This window comes from Ovis canadensis, chromosome 22, assembly GCF_042477335.2.
Source record: "Ovis canadensis isolate MfBH-ARS-UI-01 breed Bighorn chromosome 22, ARS-UI_OviCan_v2, whole genome shotgun sequence".
In the NCBI taxonomy this organism is placed as follows: Eukaryota; Metazoa; Chordata; class Mammalia; order Artiodactyla; family Bovidae; genus Ovis; species Ovis canadensis.
In genome coordinates, this window is record NC_091266.1 from 51,113,154 (window position 1) to 51,125,467 (window position 12,314).

General features: G+C 35.6%; 1 protein-coding gene and 1 pseudogene across 3 annotated transcripts in view; one reads left to right on the forward strand and one right to left on the reverse strand.

Moving 5' to 3' along the window:
• The window catches only part of ATRNL1 (attractin like 1), an 809,337-nt gene that overhangs the window by 311,491 nt on the left and 485,532 nt on the right, over positions 1 to 12,314 (forward strand). The gene's annotated exons all lie outside the window — the stretch shown is intronic.
• Positions 5,269 to 6,936, reverse strand: LOC138427593 (elongation factor 1-alpha 1 pseudogene; annotated as a pseudogene).

The window sequence follows — 12,314 nt, forward strand, 5'->3', positions numbered from 1 at the left end:
AAGCTGTTTAGGGTCCACATTGATGTTCTATCAGCTTGAAGAATAAGTGTTGCAATCTCTGACTGTAATTTTAGATTAGGTTATTTGTTCTTCTAGCAATTTTTACTTCATGTATTTTGAAACTCTTTTACTTAGATGGATAAATGTTTAGGGTTTTTAATGTCTTCTTGATCAATTGATGACTTGATCTCTTTATTATTAGGAAATTGCTTTCTGAATCCCTGGTAATATTCTTTGCTTCAAAATTTATTTTGCCAAATATAAAAAGCTTTTAAAAAATATTACTAGAATGCTGTGTTGTTTTTTCATTCTTCTTCTTTAACCTATTTGTGTTTTTATATTTAAAGTAGATTATATTGGACAGCATATAGTTATGTCTTTTTTATCCAATCCTTATCCATGTACGTATAATGTATATATATATATATTTATAGGCATACCTCATTTTATTGTGCTTTTATTGCAGTTTGCAAATATTATGTTTCTTATGAATTGAAGTTTTGGCAACAGTGAACTTAGAAAGTCTGCAGATGCCATTTTTCAAAAAGCATTTCTTCACTCTGTGTCTCTGTGTTACATTTTGGTAATTCTCATATTTCAGTCTTTAATATTAGTGCTAGGACTCAATGAAGGCTCAGGTGATGGATAGTACTTTTCAGCAATAAAATTTTTTTTTAATTTAAGTATGTACATTTTTTTAGGTTAGTGCTATTGTGCACTTGGTAGACTACAGTATAGTACAAATATAATTTTTATATGCACTAAGAAACCAAAAAATTGATGTGAAATGTTTTGTGGCAGTATTTGCTTTATTTCAGTGGTCCTGAACTGAACCTAGAGTATCCTTGGGATATTATTGTATGTTTTGGGGTTTAAATCTAACATATCATTATTTGTTTTCTATTTTTCTTATTTGTCCATTGTTTGTTCTTTCTTTTATTGTGCTTATTCTTCGGAATTTAACATTTTTTTTCTTGATTTCATTTTATTATTGGCTTATTAGATGCAATTCTACATTGTGTTATTTTAGTGGGTATTATGTAACTTATTTTATACATCTTAAACGTTTTGTTGTCTATGTTTAAGTAATATTATATCACTCATTTCTTTGTGTGCATTAACCTTAAAACAGTCTGCTTTCATTTCCTTCCCCCTAGCCTTTGTGTCATTGTTGAATCTATTTTATTACTTCATATTTTATAAAACTCTTGCTACACTTTTACTAATTTTGATACAGTCAGGTTTATTCAGAGATATTAAAAGTAAGAAAATATTTTCTCTTTTACCTACCTATTTATTGTATCCAGCATTCATCATTTCTTTTTCTTTATTTGTAAATCCAGACTTTTTTTTAAAGATTTTATTTTATATTGGAGTATGGTTGACAAACAATGTTGTGTTAGTTTCAGATATACAGCAAAGTGATTCAGTTCATACACATGTATCTATTCTTTTTCAAATTCTTTTTCCATTTAGGCGACTACAGAATATTGAGCAGCTTCCCTATGCTGTACAGTAGATATTTGTTGATTATTTTAAATATAGCAGTGTTTACTATCATTTTCCTACTGTCTAAGGGACATACTTTAATACTTCAGTGCAGCTCTGCTGGCAGTACATTATATCTGCTCGAATATCTGGAAAAAAATATTTTACTTTCTTAGGGCTTTGAAAACTTTTAAATTATAGCATTCTCCTTTCACTATTTTTGTATATAATCTTTTGGTTTCCATTGTTAATAATGAGAAATCTATGTTTAACCTTATTGTTCCTTTGTGTGTAGTGACTTTTTTCTCTTTCCATCTGCATTAAAATTTTTTTCCTCTTTGTCACTGATTTTAGCCAATTTGATTATGATATGCATAGTTGTGAGTTTTTGTTTTATGTTTCTTGTGCCTGGGTTTTATTGACATTCTTAAATTTATGAAATTATAGTTTTCATGAAATTTAGAAAATATTAAGCCATTATTTCTTGATTTTTTTTCCCACTTCTCTCTTTTGTTTTAGGAATTCTAACAATATAGTATTAAACTGTTTGAAATTGCTTTTTGCTCACTAATTCTTGCTTTTATTTCTTATTCATTTTGTGTTTCACTTTGGATATTTTTGTTACCTGTATCTTCAAGTTCATGAATCTTTTCTTCTATAGTATCCAGTCACACCCAGTGTATCTTATCCATCATCTCAGACATTATATTTTCTATTTCAAGAATGTCTCTACTTAACATGGTCCATCAACTTTCTGCCTTCTTGAGTTATGGAATTACAAACAAACTTTACCTTTGTTTTGCAGTAGAGTTAACTTGCTTCGAAAATGTTGATCTTTTCAAGACTTTAAATTTTTTTTTGCTTTAATAGACCAGAAGAAAGCATAACTTAGTCTAGGGTTAATCTTTCCATCCCTGAGGCACTACCCATAGGGGTACTCTACTCTATGACACATGAATTACAGGTTATCTGCCATGGTTGGAGCATGAACTGTTCCCAACCCTATCTGAGTTTTGAGGATTTTTCTCTCTGCTCCTTTCATATGGTCCTTTCCCTAGCCTCGTATAGTCTTTTCAGCAGTAAGTAGCATTTGAAAGTGAAAAAGGAGAGTGAAAAAGTTGACTTAAAACTCAACATTTAGAAAACTAAAATCATGGCATCCAGTCCCATCACTTCATGGCAAGTAGATGGGGAAACAGTGAGAGACTTTATGTTTTTGGGCTTCAAAATCACTGCAAATGGTGACTGCAGCCATGAAATTAAAAGATGCCTGCTCCTTGGAAGAAAAGCTATGACCAACCTAGACAGCATATTAAAAAGCAGAGATGTTACTTTACCAACAAAGGTCTGTCTAGTCAAAGCTATGGTTTTTCCAGTAATCTTGCATGGATGTGAGAGTTGGACTGTGAAGAAAGCTGAGCGCCGAAGAATTGATGCTTTTGAATTGTGGTGTTGGAGAAGACTCTTGAGAGTCCCTTGGACTGCAAGGAGATCCAGCCAGTCCACCCTAAAGGAAATCAGTCCTGAATATTTATTGGAAGGACTGATGCTGAAGTGGCAGCTCCAATACTTTGGCTATCTGATGTGAAGAACTGACTCAGTTCAGTCGCTCAGTCATGTCCGACTCTTTTATCCCCTATTAGCATCAGAACTCTGTTACAATAGAAACTGTCCTCTTTGCCTAGGTGAAGTAATTCAATGAATAGTTTTTAAATTAAGAGATGAGTAATCTGTTTCTCCTGAGGGAGATATCACAGCAAGTCTACATAGAGAGGGTTTGGAGAAAATGGAATCCTCTTACACTGTTGGTGGGAATGCAAATTGATACTACCACTATGGAGAACAGCATGGAGATTCCTTAAAAAGCTAGGAATGAAGTAACCACATGTGGATTTTTATAAAACAAGCAAAACCTTTTTTTTCCCTCCAAAAATGAAATTGTATAGTAGTTTTATTAGATAAAATATATTGTAAGGAGTAGAAACTGTCTCTGATAACAGGCAGATGGAAAATATATTATTAGTATAACATGCTATTTACAATGTGAAACAGGGAATAAGTAATCCAGTTTACAATAGACAGAAAGCTCTTAGCCCTAGAAGTTTTCAGTTCTGTGAAGTGCTTTACATTCTTGCCTAGTCATGGCTACTGTAGGAAGTGAAGTCTCATGGATTTTTCAATTCTGCCATATTACTCAGTCAAGATCTGAGAATCATAGGTGAATGAGTCTGGCAAATTTAGGTCACCCGTCTATTCCATTGTTGTAGTGGAGGGTGGAAGAAAAAAGATCTCCCCAAAAGAGCTTTTTTAGCTTCCATACTGGAATATATGAGACTAGAGTGCACTGCCTCAATAAGAAAACAAATGTTTGCATGAAATAATTCCTTGTTGGGGCAGGAGATTTTTTTCTAGTGACCAGAAATCAACAAATATATGCTATCATAGGTGACCTTGCTCAAAATATATAATTATTTATGGAATAAAGGTATCTTTCTGAAATTGACGTTTGCCTATATTAGGAAAATATTACAGATTTCACTGAGGAAATTATACAATTGTTATTGAAGTGAGAAAGGAGACTTCCTGTAATTTTAAAATACACAGGAAATATATTAATTCTAATTAACCTGGTATAAGGTAAATTATACATAATATTTTTTTAATCACTGCCAGTCTTCTGTGAATGTTTTTATCTACCTCTCCAGGTGACAGTTGCTTACTTTCTTCATGGCACTACAGAGTAGGTATTGAGAACACAGATCCTAAATCAGAATATAGCTTTACATTTTACATTTTTGAGCTGTATGATTGGAAAGGAGTCTTTTTTAAGTGTCAGTACTTCAGTTTCTTCATTTGCAAAACTGGAAATGATAATAGGGTCTGCCTTTATTAGTTTTCTTGCTAAATAGCATTTAACCATAAACTTATCAGCTGAAAACAACACCCATGTAGAACGTAAGTTTTAGTGGGTCAAGCTCGTTCTTCTGCTCAGTGTTTCCCCAGGTGTAGTCAGGGTGTCTGCCAGGCTCTTATTTATGTGTGCCCAGATGTTTTGGCAGAATTCGGTTGCTTGAAGTTGTAGGACTGAGGTCCCACTCTTTTTGCTGCTTTCAGTCATGGTATGTTCTCAGTCCCTAGAAGCTAACTGCTGACTGCCATTGCCTGCCATCTGACCCTCTAAGAATCATGGTGTGTTGCCTCTTCAATATCAGCTGAATAATCTCTTTTGTTTAAAATCTTTCTCTTTAGTCTGTTAAAGTGGAGTCTGATGTAATGTAACAATCATGGGAGTGACTGTTCCATCACCTTTGCCATAAAATGTAACCTGATTAATGGTGTGGCTTCCATCCTTTTCATAGATTCATGGGAAAGGCTATATAGGGTGTGTACACCAAGGACTGGAATCTTGGAGGCCTTATTAGAATTTTGTCTACCACTCTGTTTTAGGGTAGTTTTGCAAGTTAAAAAAGTAATACATGTCAAAATTTCTAGTTAGGACTTAATCAGTGTTAGCTGTAATTAATATTATTTAAATGCAGAATTCTTGATTCTCACTAAAAGTAGTCATGTGAAACTAAAATGACCTTCAGATTTTGTAAAGTAATGCTCAGCTGGATTATAAACTAGATATATATTTTATTGATAAAATATCAACTTAGATTTAAATTATAAAAATGCCACATCATTCTAATTCTTATTTATGTGATATACTCTTTCTCTTTAAAACTTCACATTTCTCTCTTAAGAATTTTTTTTTTTTTCTCATGAAACTTTTTTTAATGGGTCTCAAATTCTGTGACAGATTTTTGGTCAAGTTGTTTTCATTTAAAAGTACTGATTTTAAAAACTAATAACTTAAACTGCCACACACAAAACATATGGTCCACAAAAACATTCTCCTTTCCTTCTGAGGGTTTTACGATGCATTGTTATCATTAACCAGTCTTTTACTATTAAACTTAAATGGCCAATTGAGACAAACAGTTCTGAGACTGTTCTTCCACCACTGATTAAGACTGGGGTGGCAGGTATTGGGGATAATATTCATTTAGCCTTCTGAGCTTTCTGGGCAGACTTGGTGACCTTGCCAGCTCCAGCTGCCTTCTTGTCCACTGCTCTGATGACACCCACAGCAACTGTCTGTCTCATGTCATGCACAGCAAAACGCCCTAGGGGAGGATAATCAGAGAAGCTCTCGACACACATGGGCTTGCCAGGAACCATATCAATGATGGCAGCGTCACCAGATTTCAAGAATTTAGGGCCATCTTCCAGCTTTTTCCCAGAACGACGATCAATCTTCTCCTTCAGCTCAGCAAACTTGCAAGCAATGTGAGCTGCGTGACAGTCCAGCACAGGTGCATATCCAGCACTGATTTGGTCTGGATGGTTCAAAATAATCACCTGAGCTGTGAAGCCAGCAGCTTCCATGGGTGGATCATTTTTGCTGTCACCAGCCACATTGCCACGACGGACATCTTTGACAGACACGTTCTTGACATTGAAGCCCACAGTGTCCCCAGGAAGGGCTTCACTCAATGCTTCATGGTGCATTTCTACAGACTTCACTTCAGTTGTTACATTGACTGGAGCAAAGGTGACCACCATGCCAGGTTTGAGAACACCAGTCTCCACACGACCCACAGGGACAGTACCAATACCACCAATTTTATAGACATCCTGGAGAGGCAAACGCAAGGGTTTGTCAGTTGGGCGAGTTGGTGGCAGGATGCAATCGAGAGCTTCAAGCAGGGTGGTTCCACTGGCATTGCCGTCCTTATGGGTGACTTTCCATCCCTTGAACCATGGCATATTAGCACTTGGCTCCAGCATGTTGTCACCATTCCAGCCAGAAATTGGCACAAATGCTACTGTGTTGGGGCTGTAGCCTATTGTCTTAATGGAGGTTCTGACTCCTTAACAATTTCCTCGTATCTCTTCTGGCTGTAGGGTGGCTCCGTGGACTCCATTTTGTTAATGCCAACAATTAGTTGTTTCACACCCAGGGTGTAAGCCAGAAGGGCATGCTCACGGGTCTGCCCATTCTTGGAGATACCGGCTTCAAACTCACCAACACCAGCAGCAACAATCAGGACAGCACAGTCAGCCTGGGATGTTCCTGTAATCATGTTTTTGATGAAGTCTCTGTGTCCTAGGGTATCAATGATGGTAACATAGTACTTGCTGGTCTCAAATTTCCACAGGGAGATATCAGTGGTGATACCACACTCACGTTCAGCTTTCAGTTTGTCCAAGACCCAGGCATATTTGAAGGAGCTCTTTCCCATGTCGGCAGCCTCCCTCTCGAACTTTTCAATTGTTCTCTTGTTGATCCTGCCACATTTGTAGATCAGATGGCCAGTCGTGGTAGACTTCCCTGAATCTGCTGTGCCCAATGACAACGATGTTGATGTGGGTCTTCTCCTTTCCCATTTTGGCTTAGGTTTAATGGTGGTTTTCATGACACCTGTGTCCTGGCGGCAAACCCGTTGCGAAGAATTTTTGTTTTATACTTGATATTATTTAATTTTACTCTTATGTAGACAGGTGAAGGATTTTTGTCATCTTGTTTTTTTAATTCAAGGAATTGTATCTACCTTATGCTCAAATACTTCTTTAAGTCCATTTTTCCTTGCTATTTTCAGGTTCTCATTAGTTTTCCAATCACATTTCTGTTTCTATCTTCCAAACCATTTAGCTTTTATTTCAAATTTTCCTTTTTCCTCTCCTTCTTGCTTCTCAATCTATTCTTCTAGCATAATATTTTATTGTTTTCATATATCCATTCATTCTGCTTTTTTTCACTTATTTTATTTTTTAAATGTTTCCTGATTCTCCTTTGATAAAGTGTTCATATTTTCCCTTAAGTTTTAATATGCTTATGGGCTGCATATGCTTAGTTGGCTGCTCTGAAAAGTACTGCATATAGAAAGCTGTGGTAGACAACAGTCTGTGTCAGACCTAATAACTATAGGTGGTAGAATGGATGTCGAAAATGTATAAGATGAAAATCTCCAAGGAATGTTAATTTGTTATTTAGAAACTTATTACTCAACCCTGAAGCCTAGTGTGCTGCAGTCCATGGGTCACAAAGAGTGGGACACAACTTGGCAACTGAACTGATCTTATACCTCAACCCAGTCCTATTTTATGAACACTAGATTTGAATATCCAGCTACCTTCTTGATATGCCCACTTGATATATAAAAGACATTTCAGACTAACATGTCCAAAAATATTGTCTGTAATCTTTTCTCAAAAAAAAAAAAAACCAACTTTATTCCTTTGTATTATCAATATAGAGAGGATATCCAGGCCACAGGACTGGAAAAGGTCAGTTTTCATTCCAGTCCCAAAGAAAGGCAATGCCAAAGAATGTTCAAACTACCACACAGTTGCACTCATCTCACATGCTAGCAAAGGAATGCTCAAAATTCTCCAAGCCAGGCTTCAACAGTATGTGAACTGTAAACTTCCAGATGTTCAACGTGGATTTAGAAAACGCAGGAAACCAGAGATCAAATTGCCAACATCCATTGGATCATCAAAAAGGAAGATAATTCCAGAAAAACATCTACTTCTGCTTTATTGACTATGTCAAAGCCTTTGACTGTGTGGATCAAAACAAACTGTGGAAAATTCTGAAAGAGATGGGAATACCAGACCACCTGACCTGCCTCTTGAGAAATCTGTATGCAGGTCAGGAAGCAACAGTTCGAACTGGACATGGAACAACAGACTGGTTCCAAATAGGAAAAGGAGTACGTCAAAGCTGTATATTGTCACCCTGCTTATTTAGCTTATATGTAGAGTTCATCATGAGAAACCCTGGCCTGCCTGAAGCACAAGCTGGAATCAAGATTACCGGGAGAAATATCAATAACCTCAGATATGCAGATGACACCGCCTTTATGGCAGACAGCGAAGAAGAACTAAAGAGCGTTTTGATGAAAGTGAAAGAGGAGAGTGAAAAAGTTGGCTTAAAATTCAACATTCAGAAAACTAAGATCAGGCCATCCAGTCCAATCACTTCATGGCAAGTAGATGGGGAAACAGTGGAAACAGTGACAGACTTTATCTTTTTGGGCTCCAGAATCACTGCAGATGGTGACTGCAGCCATGAAATTAAAAGACGCTTACTCCTTGGAAGAAAAGTTATGACCAACCTAGACAGCATATTAAAAAGCACTGACATGACTTTGCCAACAAAGGTCCATCTAGTTAAAGCTATGGTTTTTCCAGTAGGCATGTATGGATGTGAGAGTTGGACTATAACGAAAGGTGAATGCTGAAGAATTGATGCTTTTGAAAGTTGGTGTTGGAGAAGACTCTTTGAGAGTCTCTTGGACTGCAAGGAGATCAAACAAGTCAATCCTAAATTAAATCAGTCCTGAATATTCATTGGAAGGATTGATGCTGAAGCTGAAACTGCAATACTTTGGCCACCTGATGCAAAGAACTCACTCATTTGAAAAGACCCTTATTTTGGGAAAGATTAAAGGCAGGAAGAGAAGGGTACAACAGAGGATGAGATGGTTGGATGGCACCACCGACTCAATGAACATGAGTTTGAGTAAATTCTGTGAGTTGGTGATGGACAGGGAAGCCTGGCGTGCTGCAGTCCATGGGGTCACAAAGAGTTGGACAGGACTGAATGACTGAACTGAGTTGAACTGAAGAGGATTATCTAGTACCAGTTGCTGCATATTAACAGACATTGACAAACTGGGATACGTACAGAAGTAAACTATACATGGGAATTATATGAATAAGGGTTTAATATTTTGAAATTTCTTTGTGGACTAAAATTTTAATTATTTCTATAGAACATTAGACAGTGGAATTAAAATCAGTTGATAGATATTATAGAGAAATATGTGTGTATGTGTGTGGGATTCCCAGGTGGTGCAGTGGTAAAGAATCTTTATGCCAGTGCAGGATATTCAAGAGACGCAAGTTGGATCCTTGGGTCAGGTAGATCCCCTGGAGTAGGAAATGGCATCCCAGTCACGTATTCTTGCCTGGAAAATCCTATAGACAGAGGACCCTGGCAGAGTACAATCTAGGGCGTCGCAAAGAGTCAGACACGACTGAATGACTAAGCACACATATACGTGGAACACTAAACACGTGAATTAAAATCAGTCAGTTGATATTATAGAGAGATATCTGTGGTGTGTAGTTGCTTTGTGGGGTCGTAAAGACCCCATGGACTGTAGCCTGCCAGGCTCCCCTGTCTGTGGGATTCTCCAGGTGATAATACTGGAGTCGGTTGCCATTTCCTTCTCCAGGATAGAGAAAGACAGTGCAAGTTAAAACAAAATTTCTAATGAATTGAATTGTCCAAAAGAATGGTTTTCCAGCCTTAATAGTGATCACTTCACTTACAAAATTAAGTAGAGGCTTTATTATAGTCATAAGTATTGTAGGGAAAATATAAGTGGCTTTCTAGCTATAGTATTTCATAATTCTACCATTTTAATCACACCATAAGATTTTATATTTTAAACAGATGAAAAAATGTTTTTGCCACTGAATTATTAGAATGCTTATAGTAATTGGTATGTTGGATTAATGAAAAGTTTCTCATTAGATGCTTTAAAGTTACTGTCACTTGTATGCTTCGTTTTAGGTAGGAAGAGAATTTTCTGAAAAAGTCAGAGCTGATGAAATGCAAATAGTTTAAATGCAATTTGAGTAGGTAAATACAAACTCTTTTAAAGTTTTTTGTTAACTAGTAAACTCTTACAAATATACATAAAGTAGTGAATGTGGGCTATTATATATATCATATAAAATACATTATAAATCTATACACATCTCTCTATCATCTGTTTATCTTTAGACCTGAAGTAAAAGTAAAATTAAATGGAAAGTTTTTTAAGTTGGACTGTTTAAATAAAATCTTGACTGAAATAATATTAGTATTTGTATTACATTTTCACTGAAATATATAGTTTCCTTTGGTTATAATATATATTTTATCATAAGCTATATATCAAGTGTTTTTGTTTTTACCTATCTCTTGTCCCTTTCCTCAATAATCCCATTAAATTTAAATTTTTTAATTCTTTTATTATTCAGTAGAACCTTTTAATATGAATTATATGACCTACAATCCTTATACAGATGGCATATGGCTAAATATTGTAATAATTGCTAAGTTAAAAGGTAAATTAAGGCTTCTCATTCTAAAAGTATTATTTCCACCAAAATCCACTGGCTCCATTTTTTTAATGCTCATGAACATGTTTGAGGAATAAACATCTTTACTGAGGTTATTTTTTTTGTGCTATACCATTATTTTTTAGTCCCTGCCTGTTACTGAGTTATATGGATTATAAAGGTTTAATTCTAATTGTATCATAAATAATATTCTTACTGGTAGAATTTTAGAAATCACGATGATTATTTTGTTCTGCCAGATATGTAATATGTCTACCAGAGTAGGACATTTTTAAGTAGGTAGCCACTTGTACACATTAATCAGACTTTAATTGAAGAGGGAGCCTCTTCATTGAAGGGGGAGCCTCTGCCATTTAACATATTATTTGATCAATTTATATGTTTAAGAAAGCCATTTCCATTTAAAGTAAATCATTCTAATTTTTAAACAATTTTCTTTATTGTCTTCAGTATAGTATTTTATGTTTTAGATTGCCAAACACTAGCATTCAGACATCTTTAAGACTCCTAATTATGACTGTAACACCCCTAGCTAGCAGTAGTATGTGATTCATATACCAATGATGTAGTAATTAAACAGGAAAATTTTTTCTTTGGTAATGTTAGGAATCATGCTGTTCAGTTGATTTGCATCAGGTTCTTGGGGGAGATTTTATTTTGTTAACCCTTATTCTTTATTACTTGTAATGCCATGCAATTGAATCTTGACAATAAAAAAAGAAAAAAAATTACTACTATAACTGCAATGCTAATACCTTAAAAACAGAAAGAGTGCATTGAACTTAAGTGCTTTGTATTCTCTTGCAATAATGCTGCTCATCAACACTTACATATCACTGTTTAAATTAAATTAAATTAGATTGAATCTAAATTACCTGTTTCTGAGTAAATGGAATTTGGTAATTCACTATTAAGTCAATCTGCAAACTGATGTCATAATTTAGATTTGATTTTTTTAATGAGAATGATGCTAGGAATCATTCTTTAATTTGCAAATCTAATTTCCATAGTACACTAGATGATATCCTCTTACAAATAATGGTTAAGTTATATAGAACCAAAGAGAAAAAGAACAGAATCCTAAAGTTGATGTTTGTAAATTTTTATCACAAGTCTGTTAGTATTTTGAACATAGACATGAGTCATTTGAGCACAGAAGAAGATGCTAGCTACTTGACAAACAGGGATTAGAGCCTACAGGAAGTTTTACCTTGTGTATATGGTGTGAAAGTAAAAGTTATAACATGTGTATTAATAAAGACGTGCTTAGTTATTCAGTTGTATCCAACTCTTTGTGACCCCATGGACAGCCTCCTCTGTCCTTGGGGATTCTCCAGGCAAGAATCTTGGAGTGGGTTGTCATGTCCTCCAGGGGATCTTCCCAACCCAGGGATTGAGCCCAGGCCTCCTGCATTGCAAATAGATTCTTTACCCAGTAAGCCACCAGGGAAGCCCAAGAATACTGGATTGGTTAGCCTATCCCTTGTCCAGGGGATCTTCTGTCCCAGGCATTGAACTGGGGTCTCCTGCCATTGAAGGTGGATTCTTTACTGGATGAGCTACTGGGAAAACCTAAATAATAAAGATGTCCTTGTATAATTTTTCCCAAATTAACTCAAAGGACATATACTAATAATAGC